Source organism: Arachis ipaensis, chromosome B5 (assembly GCF_059453495.1).
Source record: "Arachis ipaensis isolate K30076 ecotype BB chromosome B5, ASM5945349v1, whole genome shotgun sequence".
NCBI lineage: Eukaryota > Viridiplantae > Streptophyta > Magnoliopsida > Fabales > Fabaceae > Arachis > Arachis ipaensis.
This window is the reverse complement of record NC_142440.1, coordinates 113,787,424-113,807,053: the sequence shown is the minus strand read 5'-3', so window position 1 is coordinate 113,807,053 and position 19,630 is coordinate 113,787,424. Positions and strand designations below refer to the sequence as shown.

The window sequence follows — 19,630 nt, the reverse complement described above, 5'->3', positions numbered from 1 at the left end:
GCAGAAGTTCGGAAGCAACAAAGCATCTCCAGACGCTTATCTGAAATTTCCACCAATGAATTACATAAGTATCTCTATCTTATTTTCTGTTTTATTTATATTTTAATTATCAAAACCTCATAACCATTTGAATCTGCCTGACTGAGATTTACAAGATGACCATAGCTTGCTTCAAGCCGAAAATCTTCGTGGGATCGACCCTTACTCACACAAGGTTTATTATTTGGACGACCTAGTGCACTTGCTGGTTAGTTGCACGGAGTTGTGAGAAAAGTGTGAGATCACGATTTTGTCGCACCAAGTTTTTGGTGCCGTTGCCGGGGATTGTTCGAGTTGGGAGAACTGACGGTTCATCTTGTTGCTCAGATTAGGTAATTTTATTTTATGTTTAAGATTTTTAATTTTTATTTAATTTCATAAAAAAAATTTGTTCTTCAGAATTTTTAAGAATAAATTCTAGAGTTTCATCATGATCTGTTGAAGTCTGGCTGGCTGTCAAGCCATGTCTAAATTCTTTTGGACCGAAGTTTCCACTTATCATTGCAGGGGATTTTTGATTCCCATTAATTCGGCTGTTGTATGTAATGCTCTGCTGAAACTTGGATGGCCATTGACCATGTCTAATCTTTTGGACTGAAGCTTTCACATAAAGCTTGTCTAGCTATTAAGCCATGTCTAAATTTTTGGACCGGAGCTTTAGACTAACATTGCATGATTCCTGGAATTCTTATTAAAAATTTTGTATCTTTTTATTTTCTTTTTCGAACATAATTTCGAAAAATCCAAAAAAAAATTAATAAACCATAAAACCAAAAATATTTTGTGTTTCTTATTTGAGTCTTGTGTCAAGTTTTAAGTTTGGTGTCAATTGCATCTTTTTAATTTTCTTAAAATTTTCGAAAATTCATGCATGTGTTCTTCATTGATCTTCAAGTTGTTCTTGATGATTGTCTTTGTTTGATCTTTACATTTTCTTGTTTTGTGTCTTTTCTTGTTTTTCATATGCATTCTTGAATTATTAATGTCTATAGATTAAAAATTTCTAAGTTTGGTGTCTTGCATATTTTTCTTTTCTTAAAAATTTTCAAAAATATGTTCTTGATGTTTATCATGATCTTCAAGGTGTTCTTGGTGTTCATCTTGACATTCAAAGTGTTCTTGCATATTTTTCTTGTTTTGATTCATAATTTTTATGTCATGTTTCATTTTGATGTTTTTCTCTTTCCTCATTAAAAATTAAAAAATAAAAAATAATATCTTTCCCTTATTCTTCTCATAAATTTCGAAATTTTGAATTGATTTAGTCAAAGAGTTTTAAAATTTAGTTGTTTCTTGGTAGTCAAGTCAAAATTTCTATCTTTTTCAAATCTTTTTCAAAAATCAAATCTTCTTCATTTTTTCTTAATATTTTCAAAAATTTTAAAAATTTGATTTTCAAAATCTTTTTCTTAGTTCATATTTTCAAAATTAATGCTAACAATTAATGTTTAGAGTCAAAAAGCTTCAAGTTGTTACTTGCCTATTAAAAAAGGTTCAATCTTTAAATTCTAGAATCACATCTTTTAGTTTCTTGTTAGTCAAGTAATCAACTTTAATTTTCAAAATCAAATCTTTTTAATTTCCTTTTCAAATCTTTTTCAAAATGAATTTCAATCATATCTTTTTCAAAATTTAATTTCAAAATCCTTTTCTAACTTCTTATCTTCTCAAAATTGATTTTCAAATCTTTTTCAATTAACCACTTGATTTGTCTGTTTTGATTTTTAAAAAAAAGTTTACTATTTCAATCATATCTTTTTCAAAACCACCTAACTACTTTTCTCTCTCCAATTTTTGAAAATCACTAACCACTTTTTCAAAATTTTTTTTCTAATTTTAATTTATTTTCTCTCTTAAATTTCGAATTATAACTAATAAGTAAAATATAAACAAAAATATTTTCCTTTTATTTTAATTTAAAATTCGAATTCTCTCTCTCTCATCTCTTTCTATTTGTTTATTTATTTACTAACACTTCTCTTCTTCTTATAATTCGAACCCTTTCTCCCTCTCTGTGTTCAAATTCTTCATCTTCTCTCTTCTTCATTCTACTCTTCTATTCTTCTACTCACATAAAGGAATCTCTATACTGTGACATAGAGGATTCCTATTCTTTTCTATTCTCTTCTTTTTCATATGAGAAGGAGAAAGGATAAGAACATTCTTGTTGAAGCTGATCCGGAACCTGAAAGGACTCTAAAGAGGAAGCTAAGAGAAGCTAAAGCACAACACTTTGGAGAGGACCTGACATAATTTTTCGAAAAAGAAGAAGAGATGGCCGAACCCAACAACAATGGTGGGATGCAAGGAAGATGCTTGGTGACTTTATTGCACCCTCTTCTGACTTCTGTGGAAGAAGCATCTCAATTCCTGCAATTGGAGCAAACAACTTTGAGCTTAAGCCTCAATTAGTTTCTCTGATGCAGTAGAATTGTAAGTTTCATGGACTTCCATTGAAAGATCCTCATCAGTTCTTAGCTGAATTCTTACAAATCTGTGAAACTGTTAAGATCAATGGGGTTAATCCTGAGGTCTACAGACTTATGCTTTTTTCCTTTGCTGTAAGAGACAGAGCCAGGACATGGTTGGACTCACAACCTAAAGATAGCCTGAACTCTTTGGAAAAGTTAGTCAATGCTTTCTTAGCCAAATTCTTTCCACCTCAGAAGTTGAGCAAGCTTAGAGTGGAAGTCCAAACCTTCAGACAGAAGGAAGGTGAATCCCTCTATGAAGCTTGGGAAAGATACAAGAAATTGATCAGAAGGTGTCCTTCTGACATGTTTTCAGAATGGAGCATCATATGTATATTCTATGATGGTCTGTCTGAATTGTCCAAGATGTCATTGGACCACTCTGCTGGAGGATCTCTTCATCTGAAGAAGACGCCTGCAGAAGCCCAGGAACTCATTGAAATAGTTTCAAATAACCAGTTCATGTACACTTCTGAAAGGAATCCTGTGAATAATGGGACAACTCAAAAGAAAGGAGTTCTTGAGATTGATACTCTGAATACAATATTGGCTCAGAATAAAATATTGACTCAGTAAGTCAATATGATTTCTCAGAGTCTGTCTGGAATGCAAGCTGCAACAGGCAGTACTAAGGAAGCTTCCTCTGAAGAAGAAGCCTATGACCTTGAGAATCCTGCAATGGAAGAGGTGAATTACATGGGAGAATCCTATGGAAACACCTATAATCCTTCATGGAGGAATCATCCAAATTTCTCATGGAAGGATCAACAGAAGCCTAATCAAGGCTTCAGTAACAATAATGGTAGGAGAAATAGGTTTGGCAATAGCAAACCTTTTCCATCATCTTCTCAGCAACAGATAGAGAATTCTAAACAGAGCCACTCTGACTTAGCAACTGTAGTCTTTGATCTATCTAAGACCACTCTCAGTTTTATGACTGAAGCAAGGTCCTCCATTAGAAATTTGGAGGCACAAATGGGTCAACTGAGTAAAAGAGTTACTGAACTCCCTCCTAGTACTCTCCCAAGCAATACAGAAGAGAATCCAAAAAGAGAGTGCAAGGCCATCAATATACACAACATGGCCGAACCTGTAGAGGAGGGAAAGGTAGTGATTTCAAGTGAGGAAGACCTCAATGAACGTCCACTGGCCTCCAAGGAGTTTCCTAATGAGGAACCCAAGGAATCTGAGGCTCATATAGAGACCATAGAGATTTCACTGAACTTACTGTTGCCATTCATGAGCTCTGACGAGTATTCTTCCTCTGAAGAGGATGAAGATATTTCTAAAGAGCAAGTTGCTCAATATCTAGGAGCAATCATGAAGCTGAATGCCAAGTTATTTGGTAATGAGACTTGGGAGGATGAACCCCTATTGCTCATCAATGAACTAAATGATCTGGTTCAATTGAAATTACCTCAGAAGAAATAGGATCTTGGAAAGTTTTTAATACCTTGTACCATAGGCACCATGACCTTTGAGAAGGCTCTGTGTGACCTGGGGTTAGCGATAAACCTCATGCCCCTCTCAGTAATGAAGAAACTAGGGATCTTTGAGGTGCAAGCTGCAATAATCTCACTAGAGATGGCAGACAATTCAAGAAAATAGGCTTATGGACTTGTAGAGGATGTCTTGGTGAAGGTTGAAGGCCTGTACATCCCTGCTGATTTCATAATCCTAGACACTGGGAAGGATGAGGATGAATCAATCATCCTAAGAACACCCTTCCTAGCCACATCAAGAGCTGTAATTGATGTGGACAGAGGAGAGCTAGTCCTTCAATTGAATGAGGACTACCTTGTGTTTAAGACCCAAGGATCTTCTTCTGTAACCATGGAGAGGAAGCATGAAAATCTTCTCTCAATACAGAGTCAAATAGAGCCCCCACACTCAACTTCTAAGTTTGGTGTTGGGAGGTGATGAGCGGATAATTTATACGCTTTTCGGCATTGTTTTTAGTATGTTTTTAGTATATTTTAGTTGGTTTTTATTATATTTTTGTTAGTTTTTATTCAAAAATCACATTTCTGGACTTTACTATGAGTTTGTATATTTTTCTGTAATTTCAGGTATTTTCTGGCTGAAATTAAGGGACCTAAGCAAAAATCTCATTCAGAGACTGAAAAAGGATTGCAGATGTTGTTGGATTCTGACCCTCCTACACTCAAAATGGATTTTCTCAAGCTACAGAAGCCCAATTGGCACGCTCTCAATTGCGTTAGAAAGTAGACATCTTGTGCTTTCCAGAAATATATAATAGTCCATACTTTTCCCGAGTTTTGATAATGCAAAATGGCGTTTAAACGCCAACTTTCTACCTTATTCTAGCGTTAAACGCCAGAACTGGCATAAAAGCTGGAGTTAAACGCCCAAACTGGCACAAAAGCTGGCGTTTAACTCCAAGAAAAGTCTCTACATGTGAAAGCTTCAATGCTCAGCCCAAGCACACACCAAGTGGGTCCCGGAAGTGGATTTCTACACTAACTATCCTAGCTTACTCATTTTCTGTAACCCTAGGTCACCAGTTTATTATAAAAACCACTTTTAGTGATTCATTTTTTACCTCATGAAATTTTTACATCAGAACTTGTATTCTCTACGGCATGAGTCTCTAAACTCCATGGTTGGGGGTGAGGAGCTCTGCTGTGTCACGATGAATTAATGCAATTACTACTGTTTTCCATTCAATCACGCTTGTTTCTATTCTAAGATATTCACTCGCACTTCAACTTGATGAATGTGATGATCCATGACACTCATCATCATTCTCACCTATGAATGCGTGCCTGACAACCACCTCCGTTCTATCTGCAATAGCTTGAGTGCATATCTCTTGGGTTTCTAATCTAAGATTAGAACCTTCGTGGTATAGGCTAGAATTATTGGCGGCCATTCTTGAGATCCGAAAAGTCTAAACCTTGTCTGTGGTATTCCGAGTAGGATCTGGGAAGGGATAACTGTGACAAGCTTCAAACTCGCGAGTGCTGGGCGTAGTGACAGACGTAAAAAGATCAATGGATCCTATTCCAACATGAGTAAGAACCGACAGATGATTAGCCGTGCGGTGACAGTGCATTTGGACCATTTTCACTGAGAGGATGGATGGTAGCCATTGACAATGGTGATCCACCAACATACAACTTGCCATGGAAGGAGCCTTGCGTGTGTGAAGAAGAAGACAGTAGAAAACCAAAGATTCAGAAGACAGAGCATCTCCAAAACCTCAACATATTCTCCATTACTGCATAACAAGTATTTATTTCATGTTCTTTTACTTTTTACAATTAAAACTAAGAATCATTTCTGATTTCCTGACTAAGAATTACAAGATAACCATAGCTTGCTTCAAGCCGACAATCTCCGTGGGATCGACCCTTACTCACGTAAGGTATTACTTGGATGACCCAGTGCACTTGCTGGTTAGTTATGTGGAATTGCAAAAGTATGATTGTGATTTCATGCACTAGGAGGCCATCATTAAGCTCTAAATCTCTGTGAAGCTCTCTAAGAGCTCACTGTCAAGCTATTGACATTAAAGAAGCGCTTGTTGGGAGACAACCCAATGTTATTTAATTATATTATTTATTTTCCATTGTTATTTTATGTTTTCTTTAGGTTGATGATCATGTGAAGTCACAAAAACAAATAAAAAATCAAAAATAGAATGAAAAATAGCATAAAAAATAGCACACCCTGGAGGACAAGCTTACTGGCGTTTAAACGCTAGTAAGGATAGCAGAATGGGTGTATAACGCCCAGCCTGGCAGCATTCTGGGCGTTAAACGCCAGAATGGGCAGCACTATGGGCGTTTAACGCCAGAAAGAGCTGTCTGTCATCTGGCTGGCGTTAAACACCAGAAATGGGCATCTGGCCGGCGTTTAACGCCAGGAAAGGTAGTAGAGCTGGCGTTAAATGCCAGATTTGGCACACAATGGGAGTTTGAACGCCAGAATGGTACATGGAGTCAAATTTCTTGACAACTCAGGATCTGTGGACCCCACAGGATCCCCACCCACCCCACCTCTTTTTTTCTCCTCTTCACACATTTCCATAACACTCTTCCCCAAACACCCTTGACCAATCCCATCAAAACCTCTTCCCCAAACACCCCTCACCTATCAAATCCTACCCCCTTCCCCACAACCTCTTTACCACTCACATCCATCCATCATTAAACCCCACCTACCTCACCATTCAAATTCAAACCATTTCCCTCCCAAACCCAACCCCTCATACATGGCTACCCTCTCTCCCTTACCCTATAAATAACCCTCCTTACCACATTCATCCTCACACAATATACACACTACTACCCCCTTGGCCGAATTCACACCCCCCTCCATCTCCTCTATTTCTTCTTCTACTCCTTTCTTTCTTCTTTTTTGCTCGAGGACGAGCAACCATTCTAAGTTTGGTGTGGGAAAAGCTAAAGCTTTTTGTTTTCCATAACTACTAATGGCACCTAAGGCTGGAGAAACCTCTAGAAAAAGGAAAGGAAAGACAATTGCTTCCACCTCCGAGTCATGGGAGATGGAGAGATTCATCTCAAAGGTCCATCAAGACCACTTCTATGAAGTTGTGGCCAAGAAAAATGTAATCCCCGACATCCCCTTCAAGCTCAAAAAGAGCGAATATCCAGAGAACCGACATGAAGTTCGAAGAAGAGGTTGGGAAATCCTCACCAACCCCATTCAACAAGTCGGGATCTTAATGGTTCAAGAGTTCTATGCCAATGCATGGATCACTAAGAACCATGACCAAAGTGTGAACCCGAACCCAAAGAATTGGCTCACAATGGTCCGGGGAAAATACTTAGATTTTATTCCGGAAAATGTGAGGTTAGCATTCAACTTGCCAATGATGCAAGGAGATCCTCACCCTTTCACAAGAAGGGTCCACTTTGATCAAAGGTTGGACCAAGTCCTTAGGGACATTTGTGTGGAAGGCGCTCAATGGAAGAGAGATTCAAGAGGCAAGCCAGTTCAACTAAGAAGGCTTGACCTCAAACCCGTGGCTAGGGGATGGTTGGAGTTTATCCAACGCTCTATTATTCCTACTAGCAACCGGTCTGAAGTTACTGTAGACCGGGCTATCATGATCCATAGTATCACTAATCGAGAAGAAGTAGAAGTTCATGAGATCATATCCCTAGAACTCTACAAGGTGGCAGACAAGTCTTCCACTTTGGCAAGGTTAGTCTTCCCTCATCTCATTTGTCACCTATGCAGTTCAGCCGGAATTGCCATAGAGGACAAGCCCATCGCTAAGAAAAGGATGGAGCGAACAAGGGAGTCCACTCATGGACCTCAACAAGAGCATGAGGAAATTCCTCATCATGAAAGAACTTCAAGAGGAAGAACTAGCCGCCATCATTAAGGTGGACCCGTTCTTTAATTTACTTGTTCTTATTTTTTCTGTTTTTTTGAAAATTATGCTTTATGTTTTGTCTATGTTTGTGTCTTTATTACATGATCATTAGTGTCTAGTGTATATGTCTTAAAGCTATGAATGTCCTATGAATCCTTTACCTTTCTTAAAATGAAAAATGTTTTTAATTGCAAAAGAACAAGAAGTACATGATCTCGAATTCTATCTTGAAATTAGTTCAATTATTTTTAAGTGGTGACAATACCTTTTGTTTTCTGAATGAATGCTTGAACAGTGCATATTTTTGAATTTGTTGTTTATGAATATTAAAATTGTTGGCTCTTGAAAGAATAATAAAAAAGGAGAAATGTTATTGATAATATGAAAAATCATAAAATTGATTCTTGAAGCAAGAAAAAGCAGTGAACACAAAGCTTGCAGAAAAAAAGAAAAAAATAAAAGAAAAAAAAAGAAAAAATATGCGGAAAAAAAGAAAAAGAAAGAAAAAAAAGCAAGCAGAAAAAGCCAATAGCCCTTTAAACCAAAAGGCAAGGGAAAAAGGATCCAAGGCTTTGAGCATTAATGGATAGGAGGGCCCAAAGAAATAAAATCCTGGCCTAAGCGGCTAAATCAAGCTGTCCCTAACCATGTGCTTGTGGCGTGAAGGTGTTAAGTGAAAAGCTTGAGACTGAGCGGTTAAAGTCGTGGTCCAAAGCAAAAAGAGTGTGCTTAAGAGCTCTGGGTACCTCTAACTGGGGACTCTAGCAAAGCTGAGTCACAATCTGAAAAGGTTCACCCAATTATGTGTTTGTGGCATTTATGTATCTGGTGGTAATACTGGAAAATAAAATGCTTAGGGTCACGGCCAAGACTCATAAAGTAGCTGTGTTCAAGAACCAACATACTGAACTAAGAGAATAAATAACACTATCTGAATTCTGAGTTCCTATAGATGCCAATCATTCTGAACTCCAAAGGATAAAGTGAGATGTCAAAACTGTTCAGAAGCAAAAAAGCTATAAGTCCCGCTCATCTAATTGAAGCTAATCTTCATTGATAAGTTTGGAATTCATTGTATATTCTCTTCTTTTTATCCTATTTTGTTTTCAGTCGCTTGGGGACAAGCAACAATTTAAGTTTGGTGTTGTGATGAGCAGATAATTTATACCCTTTTTGGCATTGTTTTTGCATAGTTTTTAGTATGTTTTAATTACTTTTTATTACATTTTTATTAGTTTTTATTCAAAAATCACATTTCTAGACTTTACTATGAGTTTTTGTATTTTTCTGTGATTTCAGGTATTTTCTGGCTGAAATTGAGGGACATGAGCAAAAATCTGATCCAGAGGCTGAAAAAGGACTGTAGATGCTGTTGGATTCTGACCCTCCTGCACTCGAAGTGAATTTTCTAGAGCTACAGAAGCCCAATTAGTGCGCTCTTAATTGCGTTGGAAAGTAGACATCCTGGGCTTTCTAGCAATTTTTAATAGTCCATACTTTGCCTGAGATTTGATGGCTCAAACTGGCGTTCAAAGTCAGCCTAAAACATCTTGGCGTAAAATGCCCAAACTAGCACCAGAATTGTTGTTAAACGCCCAAACTGGCACCAGGGCTAGCGTTTAACTCCAAGAACAGCCTATGCACGAAAAAGCTTCAATGCTGGATTTCTGCACTATCTGTACTTAGTTACTCATTTTCTGTAAAAACTACTTCTAGAGATTTATTCTAGAGCTTTTTGCCATATTTTACATTTGGAGAGGCTGGCCTCACGGCCATGCCTAGACCTTTCACTTATGTATTTTCTACGGTGGAGTTTCTACACCTCATAGATTAAGTTGTGGAGCTCTACTGTTCTTCATGAGTTAATGCAAGTACTATTGTTTTTCCTTCAATTCACGCCTACTTCTTCTCCAAGATATACTCTTGCTCTTAATTCAATTAAGTCAGAATGAAGGGGTGACCCGTGACAATCACCCAACCTTCATTACTCGCTTAGCCAAGATCGCGTGCTTGACAACCACAAAGCGATCTACATGATGTTCAACGTATTCATTGGACGACAGCTGGAGTATATTCTCTTGGATATCTAATACATGGACCGAGCCCGTGAGATTAGTATCTTCGTGGTATAGGCTAGAACCATTGGCAGCATTCCTGAGATCTGGAAAGTCTAAACCTTGTCTGTGGTATTCCGAGTAGAATCTAGGAAGGGATGACTGTGACGAGCTTCAAACTTGCAAATGTTCGGTGCAGTGACAGTGTGCAAAAGGACAATGGTCCTATTCCGACGCTAGCGGGAATCGACAGATGATTAGCCGTGTGGTGACAGCGCATATGGATTTGTTTTCGTCTGAGAGGATCATACAGCTTGCCATGGAAGGAGGTAACGCATGGTTGGAAGAAGGCAGTAGAAAAGCAGAAGTTCAGAAGCAACAAAGCATCTCCAGACGCTTATCTGAAATTCCTACCAATGAATTACATAAGTATCTCTATATTATTTTCTGTTTTATTTATATTTTAATTATGAAAACCTCATAACCATTTGAATCCACCTGACTGAGATTTATAAGATGACCATAGCTTGCTTCAAGCCGACAATCTTCGTAGGATCGACCCTGACTCACGTAAGGTTTATTACTTGGATGACCTAGTGCACTTGCTGGTTAGTTGCACGGAGTTGTGAGAAAAGTATGAGATCACGATTTCGTCGCACCATGGTTCTTCTTGATAAGGATATGGAGGTGGTGTATATTGAGGTGGTGGTTCGAAGTATGGCTCATAAGGCTCTTGGTATGGTGGGTAAGGATTAGGGTCATATGGGAGTATTTGGTGGTAAGGGGCTTGTGAGGATGGTGGTTCAAAATTATGTTAAGGAGGGGGTTCATAAGCATATGGTGGGGTTTGTTAGTAACTACAAGGGGGTCCACCATATCCATCATCTTGGTACGCACCCTAGAATGGCTCTTGACCATAGTAATTCGGTGGAGGTTGGTTGTCACGAAAGGGTCCACCATAACTATTGTCTTGGGATGCATCGTAGAATGGTCGTTTCCTATGGCACCTTGGAGGAGGTTGCTGCCGAAAGGGTTGATCAAATCGTTGTGGCTCCTCCCATCTTTGATTGTTCCGACCTTGATGCATGTTCTCATTATAGCGTCCATTCTCTGCAACATAATTTGAACTAAACTCATAGCCAAAGGGGTGAGAATTTATAGTAGCAAATAAAAATAAAAACTAATAAAAATAAGCAGCTAAGTCCTAAAACTAACAAAGACTAACAAACAAGCAAAAAGCAAATATTTACAATAACCAATAATACGGCACACGTTTGCAATTCCCCGGCAACGGTGCCATTTTGACGAACGGATTTTTGCTAGTAAAGAATTCACAAAATAAACTCTCATTGCTAGTATAGTTTCTGAACTAACAAAGAATCCTTTCGTACAAAAACTTGTTTGTCACTAAAGCAAACCCAATAAAAATAATAACTGAAGTATTTAAACCTCGGGTCGTCTCTCAAGGAATTGTAGGGAGGTGTAGTTATTATTGGTTATGGAAAAGTGTATTTTTGGGTTTTTGAAAGGTTGAACAAGGAATGTAAATGATAAGAAAATAAATTAATAATTAAGTGAACTCTTGGCAAGGTATGAGAATTAGACGTCCTATCCTAGTTATCCTTATCAATTGTGATGAGAATTGTTCATTGCTCCCACTTAGTTAACCCTTACTAAATAAAGGAAAGTCAAGTGGACCAATCAATTTGATTCCTTAAGTCCTAGTCAACTCCTAAGGAAAGACTAGCTTTAGAGGGATCCAAATCAACCAGCAAATTTCAATTATCAGTCAACAAAGGAGTTTGGTAACTTAAGCGTCTCCAATTACTCAACCAAAGCTAAGAATGTAAAAAGCTAAATTAAAATCATAAATATGAAACACCTCAAATTGCATTAAATAAAAAAATCAAATCTAATATGAAGTTCATAAACCAAATTGGGGAAATAAATAAACTAGAATGCTAGAATAAATAAAAGTAGAAGAGAAACTAAATTAAAGGAACATTGAACTTGGAATTGGGAAGAAATAAACCTAAAACTAAGAGAAATCCTAAAACCTAGAGAGAGGAGAGAGCATCTCTCCCTAGAAACTACATCTAAAACCTAAATTGTGTGAATGAATGTTGTGTATGTTGTTCCTGCTTGTCCTCTGGCTTTAGTTTGCATTTCTGGGCCGAAAACTGGGTCCAAACTCAGCCCAAAATTGCCCTCAGTATTTTCTGCGATTTCTGCAGGTAGCACATGTCACGCGTATGCGTCAGTCACGCGTACGCATCGATTGACAAAAATCCTGGTTCCGCGTACGTGTCAGTCACGCGTACGTGTCGCTTGTTTCTGCGCTAGTCACGCGTACGCGTCAGGTACGCGCACGCGTCGTCGTGCAAACTCCAATTCACGCGTACGCGTCAGGTTGAAAACACTTAACGCACAGATCACGGCATCGAATGGTAGTAAGAGAGGATTAATAATTAACAATTTTAAGGTCAAAGAAGCATGTTTTCAATCATAGCACAGAATTAGGAAGGAAAATGTAAAACATGCGAATTATATGAATTAGTGTGAGTTTAGTGGATAAAATCCACTCAATTAAGTACAAAATGTACCACAAAATAGTAGTGCATCAGCTTGCAAGAGGTGGAGGTAAATAAAAAAGAGCACAAAGGAGTGGAGCTTGCACGATCATTGAAAACACCTCTCTCCAAGCCATCACCATCCATTCTTTCATTCAAGTAGGTAAATCTCTTATCCCTAAGCTTTCTTATTCCGCTTGAATATAGTTTGCTTGAGACGGATGGTTGACGGGCAGAAAATTGCCGATTAAGAATTTATAATAAGAACAGCGTTGCAAGTACATTTCTCAACCGATGAAAATTCCACTTATCAATTTAAAAAGCGTTGTCACAATTTAAGAATAAAATATTTGAAGTAGAATTCCCAGGTCGTCTCCCAACGAGTTGACAAAAGAGTGCTATTTTATTGATCAAAAATTTTTCCTAGAAATTTTAGAGTTGGAGAACAGAAAATAAATGATTATAAATTAAAGCAATGAAAATTAACAAGAGGTTTTGTGTAATTAAGATAAAGAATCCTTGACCAGGAGAAAATTAAATGGAAGTTCTATCCTTGTTGAATTTTCCCAAGTGTAATAGTAAGAGGTTGTTGTTCTACTTAGTTATCCTTTAACTAATAAAGGAGATTCAAGTAACTAACCAACTTTGATGCCCAAGTCCTAATCCTCTCCCAAGGAAGGATTAGAGATAGAGACTAGAGAGCCAGCCAACAACTTCCAATTTCCAATTAACACTTGAGTATTCCAACTCAAGGGTCTCCTTTTAATTAACTCCCAAGTCAAGTTGGGAGTCTATTCCATTGACATGAATGCCATTTTTATAAACAATAAAAGGGAATGAAAAGAAGACATGGTAAATTAAATAAAATAATAACAGAAAATTAATTAAAGTTAAAAATAACTCCTTGCATTAATAAATTCCAAAATCAAAGATATCCATATATGATTCTAAACAGGGTAAATGGGTGATTAAAAGAGTAAGGAAATAAGGAACAAACTAGAATGATGAAAACTTCAACGGAGGTAGTAACTCTTCTCAATATCCAAATCAAAAGCATAGAACTTTAAAACTATGAACGTGAGGAACCCTAGAGGAAGTAGTGTTTTTCTCTCAGATTCAAAACTAAAACTAAAAACTGTGTAAATGTGATTATGTTGAGTCTCTGCTTGTACCCTGGCTTTAGGCTGTGTTTCTGGGCCGAAAACTGGGTCCAAACTCAGCCCAAAATCGCCCCCAGCGTCTTCTGTAATTTCTTCACGTGGCGCACGTCACACGTACGCGTCGATGGTCCTCTTCGCATGTCACGCTTATGCGTCAGTTACGCGCACGCGTCAGTTACGCGCACGCGTCGCTGTGCAATCTCGCTTTTCACGCGTATGCGTCAGGTACACGCACACATCGCTGTAAAAATCTCCAAATCATGCGCACGCATGAGCCATGCATGCACGTCGATCCTCGCTGGTCACCTCCTTTATTTCTTCTATTCCTTCCATTTTTTGCAAGCTTTCTCTCCATCCTTTAAGCCATTCCTGCCCTATACAGCCTGAAAACACTTAACGCATGTATCACGGCATCGAATGGTATGAAAGGAGAATTAAAAATATACAATTTAGAGGCTTAGGAAGCAAGTTTTCAATCATAGAACAAAATTGGGAAGGATTTGTAAAACCATGCAAATTGTATGAATAAGTGTGCAAAGACTTGATAAAAACCACTCAAATTAGCATAAAATAAACCATAAAATAGTGGTTTATCAATCTCCCCACACTTAAACATTAGCATGTCCTCATGCTAAGCTCAAGGAGACAAAAGGAATGAATGGGGGAAAGTAAGACTCATAAGATGCAACTTATGTATGTGAATGCAACTATATGCTAAGATGTTTCTATCTACCTGGTTAAAAGTTAACAACTTCTCCAAGACAAATCATAAATCAGATTCCACTAATTCAAATCACACAATAAAAGGAAAGTAAACTTGTAAGAAGATGGCTCATGAAAGCAGGGAACATAGAATCAAGCATTGAACCCTCACTGGTAGTGTATATGCACTCTAATCGCTCAAGTGTCTAGGGTTAATCCACTCTACTCTTCTCTAGTCATGCTTTCTAAAACTTGTTCTTCATCTAACCAATCAACAAATATTTAGTGTACAAATGCAAACATCATGAGGTCTTTTCAAGGTTGTAATGGGGCTAAGGTGAGGGTGAGGATATATGTATGGCCAAGTGAGCTATAATATGAATCTTTGACTAACCTAAGTTCTCACCTAACATACACACACTCTATATAACTCTAAAATCATGCCTAGCTACCCAAAATTTCCACTTTTGCATCACATACTCGTGTATCAATTTTTAATTCCATCACATATGCATTGATCTTTTATTGAACTTAGCATTGGGGTGGTTTTATCCCTTATTCATTTATTTCTTTTTTCTGTACTTTTTTTTCTTTTATATATATATATATATATATATATATATATATATATTTAATCAATAATGAAAACATAATATATCAATGCATACGATTTTTCTGGTTTCACATGAGTAGGCACCAAAATTCCCAATATTCAAATTAAGTAGAAACACAACACATTCTCATTAACCCAGGTTCCCACAATTCCCCACACTTAGTTAACACACTATCTTAAGCTAACCAAAGATTCAAATCAGGTGATTAATTATTTTTCCGTTTAAGGCTAGTGATGTGGTAATATAAAGAACAAATGGGGATTAAAAGGCTCAAAGTGGCAAACAAAGGTAATTAAAATGGTAGGCTATTTGGGATAAGTGAGCTATTAACAAATGATGGCCTCAATCATATGTATGCATGCAAATACACTAAACAATGGACATATAGAATGGAACAAAATATAGATTGCAATCATAGAGAAGAAAACAAACAAGAATAAAATATTATGGTTAAATAATGTAACCATATAATTAAGCTCAAAATCTCACAGGTTGTGTGTTCTTAGCTATAATTCATGTTCCAAATTAAAATCTTCAAACAAGTTTAACACAAATTTTTAATTTTAATTAGTGAAATATTATGAAATGGGGTCTTAAAAAAACTCATTACTTTAACCAAGAAAAACATACATGCAAACAATTATTATCGTGCAATCTATCCTATCTAACAAAGGAAAAATTCAAATGTTGGTGCTAAGAGAGAGAAGTTACCTCCGAAAGTCAAGGATCGACCTCCCCACATTTAAGGCTTGGCACAGTCCTCCGTGCCATCAGTAAAGAGCAAGGTAGGGCTGGAAGCATCGCCTCCACTGTCTGGTTCGCCATGGCTCCCTGTGCTACTGGATGAAGGGGGAGTCCGGGGTGTCCTTCTGTTCTGGAGGTGGGTGAGTTCCAACGATGAGTTCCTTCAGATATTTGTATCGGTGCTTGTTACGGCGCTCCATTTGCTCCATCTGCCGGTCTTGCCAGTTGAACCGCTCAAGGATCTGAAGTAACATCTGATGGGTGGATGGTGCTTGTGGTGTGGATGAAGGTGGGATAGAAGAAGGAGGAGTATCCAAAGATGGCCTGGAGGCCGGCTCGCAGAAGGAACTGGTGGTCTGATGTATTTCCCATTCGGGATATACTTGTCGGCACTAGGGATCATGACCTTTGTGTCTCCTGCCCGATAGGACACACCTGCTGCAGAGACTAAATTTAAAACCAAGGCGGGGAAATACAGGTTACCCGCAATCTATACATGTCCCATTGCTTGCCGGATGTGTCGGGCAGGTTGAAGGGTTGCTCTGTCAGGATGCACCAGATAAGAACAGCCATGTCTGCTGTGAAGGTGGACTCGTGAGTGCTTGGAAAGATATAGTGGGACATAATCTGAGCCCACACGCGAGCCTCCAAGGTAAGTGACTGGGCTGAGATGCTCTTAGGTTTTGACCGATGCTGCCCATAGATCCAGGTGCTGCTAGGTTGGCCTATAACCCCAAGGACGCTATCCCAGTCAAACTGATACATTTGGCGCTTAAGAGAGGCCTCTTGATATGCATCCAATCCCTCTAGGCTAGGTGGAAGATCTAGTGCTCTCTGTATGGCACTCTCGGAGTGAGGGACTTGCTGCTGACGGATATAGACAGTCTGCAGAGTAGGCGAGTAGAAGTTGGAGTAGAATTCAACTACCCATGATAGGTTGACCTTTCGCAGCTATCTCCTCAAAAATCCCCACTGTCTCCTCTCAATTCGGGGCTCCACAGAATCAACAAAGAGTGTTGGGACAATGAGTAGATGCTCATTGTTGTAGTTCCTCTCGGCTAGGATGGGGAACATCTGTTCGCAATAACGGTTAGTGAACCGTGTGGAGTCCCGTGCGGGAAAGGCTTTCTCTGCTTCATCAACCTTAATGATCCCCTTCACCCATTTTGTTGGCGGCTTGACGCTGGTAGATGGTGGCGCCTTAGCCGGAGCTCTCTTGGTTCCTCTCCTTGCCGGTGGCTTGTCAGTAGACTTCTCTTTTCCTTTCTTGGTACCCATTCCTAAGGAAGAAAGAAAGAGGAAGAATGTTAAATATAGAGAACTAAAAGCCAAAAGGAGGAATTCCCAATGGATAAAGAATGCCAAAGAAAAGATAATAGCTTAAATACATGGTAGCTACAACATGTAGGTAAGACATCAATTAGGAGCAAAAAGTCAATTCATAATAATTAGATCCAAGAGGGTTAAAAACATGCAAGTAATAGGCATGAGAAGTATAACTCAAGCATCAATAATTAAATGTACCAAATTAAAGAGCACTTATATGATGACAATTGTGAATGATAACCCCAATACATGTGGAATGCAAGTGTTGTGAAAAAGAGACATTAAAGTGTAAGAATAAAATAAAATAGGATTCAAAATGCCATAAGAGCTTTTTCACAAATACTTGGTGTACAATGTGAAAATAGGAATTAAAAATAATCAATTCAAGTGTATATGAGATCTAAAATTAAATGTCAATTGTCAGATCACTCCTCATAATATCCACAAGTTCAAAATAATAAAAGAGTACTCAAATAAAGCTCCAATACCAACATAAAAATGCACGAAAAATAAACCATAAATAACCAAGGTAATATAAAATTGAGAAGAAAGAAAAATAATTAAATGCAATAATTGAAAGAAGAATGAAAGAGTAGAGGTGAGGAAGAAAAGAACCTGAGGTAGAAGATGAAAAAGCGAAGAAGAAAGTAGTAGATAGTAAGAAGGAATAAGGAAGAAAGAAGGAAGAAGAAAGAAGAATAAAATAGGATTGAAAAAGAATTAGGATTGGGGGAGGGAATAATTGAAATCTGGGCGGCGTACTGGGGTAACCATGCGGCGCATACAACGCGCGCGCGTACGCGTGGGTCACGTAAAATTTAAGCGACGCGTAAGCGTCTGGGACACATACGCGTGACATGGGTTGTGCAAATCGCGCGAAGGTAGCCCCGCACGCACAACTCTCAGGTTGAAAAGCATGAGAGCCAAAAAGACAAACGACGCGTGCGCGTTAGGTACGCGCACGCATGGATAGCCACATAGTGAAACTGACGCGCAAGCGTTAGGGACACGTATGCGTGGCTAAATTTGTGCCTCTAGCACAGTTCCAGCACGAGGTCGGCATAATTCTCTGTTTAGCTCGCTCTTTACGCTGATTTACAGGGTCACGCGTATGCGTCAAGGACGCTTACACGTGGGTTGCTAAAAGCGCAAGCGACGCGCACACATGAGGTACGCGTACGCGTGGGCTTTCTTCACCACTCCCGCGTAACTCTCTGTTCAATTCCTATTCTTTTCGCAATCACAAGTGACGCGTGCGCGTCGAATGCGCGTTTTATTTTTTTTTTTATGCAGAATGCAGAAGATTATACAGAAATTATGAATGAACACGGTGAAAAACAAAATAAAATAAAACTAGGAATGAAAAGGGACGATCATACCATGGTGGGTTGTCTCCCACCTAGCACTTTGCTTTTACGTCCTTAAGTTGGACGGTCCACAAGCTCAGTCTTCTTCTGTTGGTGGATCCTCCAAGACGAAGATCTCCAGCTCCTTGTTGTGCTTCATCTTCTCACCATGATATAGTTTCAAGCGGTGGGCATTGACCTTGATAAATTTAGAGCTTGCAGGATGACTCAGGTGGAATACTCCGTATGGCTCCGCCTTTTCTACTCCATAGGGGCCTTCCCACCTTGATCTCAGCTTGCCTGGCATGAGCCTCAACCTGGAGTTGTAAAAGAGAACTAGTTCCCCAGGTCTAAACTCTCTTCTCTTGATATGCTTGTCATGCACAGCCTTCACCTTCTCTTTGTATAGCCTGGAGTTGTCATATGCTTCGAGTCGAAGGTTCTCCAGTTCTGTTAGTTGCAGCTTCCTTTCAGCACCGGCCTTCTCAAATCCCATGTTGCATTCCCTTACCGCCCAGAAAGCTTTGTGCTCCACCTCCACTGGGAGGTGACAAGCTTTGCCATAGACTAGGTGGAATGGACTCATTCCGATGGATGTCTTGTATGCTGTCTGATAAGCCCAAAGCGCATCTATAAGCCTGGTGCTCTAGTCCTTCCTATGAGGCTTGACAATCTTCTCCAGTATGTGCTTTATCTCTCTGTTAGACACCTCGGCTTGCCCATTGATCTGAGGATAGTAAGTCGTTGCTACCTTGTGAACAATGCCATGTTTCTTCAGTAGACTTGTTAATCTCTTGTTACAAAAATGAGTGCCTTGATCACTCACGATTGCTTGTGGTGATTCAAAGCGACAGATAATATGATTTCTAACAAAGGAGACAACAACATTAGCATCATCAGTACGGATAGAAATTGCTTCCACCCATTTAGAAACATAATCAACAGCTAACAATATGTAGAAGAAACCACTAGAGTTTGGAAATCGACCCATGAACTCAATGCCCCAAACATAAAAAATTTCACAGAATAGCATAAGCTGTTGAGGCATCTCGTCCCTCTTGGATATATTTCCAAACCTTTGGCATGGGGAACAAGATTTACAGAAGGCAGTGGCATCCTTAAAAAGAGTTGGCCACCAGAATCCACAGTCTAAAATTTTTCTAGCTGTTCTTTGAGGACCAAAATGTCCACCACTCTCAGAGGAGTGGCAGGCCTCTAAAATTGACTGGAATTCTG

General features: G+C 38.8%; 1 non-coding gene across 1 annotated transcript; it reads right to left on the bottom strand.

Moving 5' to 3' along the window:
• Positions 1–2,714: 2,714 nt before the first annotated feature.
• LOC148565415 (small nucleolar RNA R71) lies at positions 2,715–2,818 on the bottom strand. The gene has a single exon (XR_015884572.1). It is a non-coding gene; the product is annotated as a small nucleolar RNA R71 (small nucleolar RNA).
• Positions 2,819–19,630: the final 16,812 nt, after the last annotated feature.